General features: G+C 40.0%; 1 protein-coding gene across 1 annotated transcript in view; it reads right to left on the reverse strand.

Moving 5' to 3' along the window:
• The window catches only part of LOC101860547, a 16,817-nt gene extending 14,601 nt beyond the window's left edge, over positions 1 to 2,216 (reverse strand). Inside the window, exon 1 of the mRNA XM_005090818.2 lies at positions 2,135 to 2,216. The gene's annotated coding sequence lies outside the window, so the exon portion shown is untranslated. The remainder of the gene's footprint in view (positions 1 to 2,134) is intronic.
• Between the last annotated feature and the right edge of the window lie 932 nt (positions 2,217 to 3,148).

Here is a 3,148-nt window from a genome sequence, read left to right on the forward strand (position 1 = left end):
TATATTATAGGAACTAATATATTTAACAACGTCGTCTGTGATTGATAATTTCAGTTTCTGTACCGAACATAAATAACTTCCAATATGATTTTATTGCAAATGCTTTTCGACCACATCAAAATCATTTTAGTCATTGGCCCATAGAAGGAGGTTCGAAAATATACTATTTACTGGTAGGGTTAACACAAACGGGGGGGAAAGGGGTGAAAAATTGCGCAGGTTTTACCATGCTGTGCAACGGATTACGCAATAAGTCGCCCTTCCTGTGTGCGGTAAATTGCGCAGGTTTTTTTCTAGTTTGGTATCCATTATGAGGTATCTGTGGTCGAATCAGAATCTCGTACTCGACCATGTTTATCTGTTAGAGAGTTCACTGAAAGTCGTCCAAGTAGTAGACGTCTCTAGCAGGCTGGGTGTTGGAGGGGGTACATTGTTTAGCTGAAAATAATCGGTCAAATTTGTCTCCGAAGAAGCAGAAAATAAGTAATATAATTTTAGAGGATTTTTATAAATAGATGTGTATGTCCGATGCAATTTAGTCCCGCTCAAAAAGGAACTTAAAATGGAGGTTTTCGTGACAGAGAGAGGACAAAAAAATATGTATATAATGAAATATAATAACAATCTTGTTAATTGGCTAGCGGAAGAGGTCTTCTACTTCATCTTGTACTTATAGAATTTCAAGTCGGTACCTTGTCGAATACCTGAACAGCCTATGACATACTCGATACTGAAAATCCCTGCGCAATTTTCCAACAGGTTTTGGAAAATCTCTTTGAACTTTCTGACAATAGGATTAAAAACCTGCGCAATTTTTCGCTGCCCTGGGTGGGATACCCCCGTAATGAACGATGAAGACTCTCAATAACCCCACCCCCTCCCCTCTATTACGCCCTGGAAATTGGAGTAGTGTGTTTTGCAAGCAAAGTGAAAAACCTAATCATTACAAAGAAGACACCTATGAAAATATAAAAAGAAATAAGTGTCACGACGTGGTGGAATCAGGCGCTCGTCAATTTTAGGCATGTAGAGTTATTATTATTATTATTATTATTATCTTGAAGCTAGTTCATTTGTCTTGCATTTTGCGTAAAAAAATACCCACGCACCTAGAATAGAAGTCGAACTATTTGAGATTGAAGGAGGTGGGGGTCACCTAGTGTGAGAACTAAAGTCAGTGAGAAAAAAGCTGCCAATGTTTGGTGACTTCCAAAGCTTGGGTGTCTTTAGAAACGAAATTTACAGGGTTTTTGTAAAGTCACCAGACTTTAATCAACCTTTTTTTTTGGGAGGGGGGTGGAGGAGGTTGGCAAAATCCCACATAATTGTGTTTTTAGAAGGTTAAAAAAGGTCTCAAGTCCAAAAACAGAATTTTATTTTTAATTTTAAAAATGCCCAAATGCACAGTAAAATACTGGTTTCTTTGATTTTATTGTTTTTGACGAGCGCCTGATCTTACCGTGCTGCCTCACAATTTGTTTTAAAGTCTGAGTGGCGTGTCACCTGTCACCATTGCCGTGTTAGTTTGTTGGTGCCTCACTGTTTGCCACAACAGACCCCCATTTTTCCTTTATTAAAAAGACTCAAGTTCAGACTAAACTAAAGCCAATCCTGGTATTTTTCGGTTAAAACCATGATAGCTCATGTGACGTACCTGCCTCTAACATTCTGTCTCTATGATAGTCAAGGTTACATACCTGTCTCTAACACGCTGTCTTTATGACAGCCCATGTTACATACCTGTCTCTAACACGCTGTCTCTGTGATTGCTCACGTGAAATACCTGCCTCTAATACTCTTATCTCTATGATTGCCCAAGTTGCATACTACCTGTCTCTAACACATTGTCTCCACGATAGCCTACGTGACATATCTGCCTCTAACACTCTTGTCTTTATGAAAACCAAGGATACATACCTGTCTCTAACACGCTGTCTTTACGATAGCCAAGGATACATACCTGCCTCTAACACTCTTGTCTTTATGATAGCCAAGGATACATACTTGTCTCTAACACGCTGTCTTTATGATAGCCCACATGAAATACCTGCCTCTAACACTCTGTCTCTATGATAGCCAAGGTTACATAACTGCCTCTAATACTCTTGTCTCTATGATAGCCAATGTTACATACCTGCCTCTATCACGTCTCCGCCATGATTGCTATCACTGCCCAGAGGCTACTCCGACGTCCTGAGACTCCTTCGGCTAAAATAGCGGGAAGGGAGATACTGTTTTGGCAACAGGTCAACTCATAAAAGACGATCAATATCCCTGTGTGGCCATAGAACCTCACCCGCATAAGGTGTTGAGTTCAACTTTTTTCTACAGCTTTCTTTTTTCACAACCGAAAAACATAGCCTAATTTTTTCAACAGCTTTTCAATAACCTGAACAACGGGAATCAGCCTGATCTCAATAATAGACCCTTACGGCCCACAAGAGTTCACGTGTCAATTTGGAATCCAAGGCGAACTGCTTGTTCTTTTGATATCGTGCTGGGATACATTGCAGATGGACCTGGTTCGAATCTCCAGAGGGTCTGTAAGGAACGTTGATTGTTTTGGTCGTTTTTAGGATTTTCCTCCATTTTTGGTTGTCTCTTCAAGTAAGAGATGTGCATTAAATTCAAGAAAACTGACGAGTCGCCTACATGTTATTGCCATGTAATATAAAGAAGATGTGTTCTGCCTTGAAACCTACAGCTCAAAGAGATATTTTTAAAAAGATCACTCAGTTTTCACTTTTTTCTGACGTAGAGAATCTCTTCTAATATCTATGATGTGTCCTCTACCTCTCTCAGGACTCCTGCAAAAGTATTTTGCTGAACTTGATCACCATCTAATAGAAACCGAGCAAAACTTGAGTTAAATGATAAGTTTATGTACAATCTTTTATGTCACTGAAGAAGATACACAGACACAGACACATACACACACACACATACACACACACACACACACACACACACACATACACAGAGAGAGAGAGAAAGAGAGAGAGAGAGAGAGAGAGAGAGAGAGAGAGAGAGAGATACAGACAGACAGACAGACGGACAGACAGACAGACAGACAGACAGACAGACAGACAGACAGACAGACAGACACAGAGAGAGAGAGACAGAGAGACTGAGACAGAGAGAGATGGAG

This window comes from Aplysia californica, unplaced genomic scaffold, assembly GCF_000002075.1.
Source record: "Aplysia californica isolate F4 #8 unplaced genomic scaffold, AplCal3.0 scaffold00022, whole genome shotgun sequence".
In the NCBI taxonomy this organism is placed as follows: Eukaryota; Metazoa; Mollusca; class Gastropoda; order Aplysiida; family Aplysiidae; genus Aplysia; species Aplysia californica.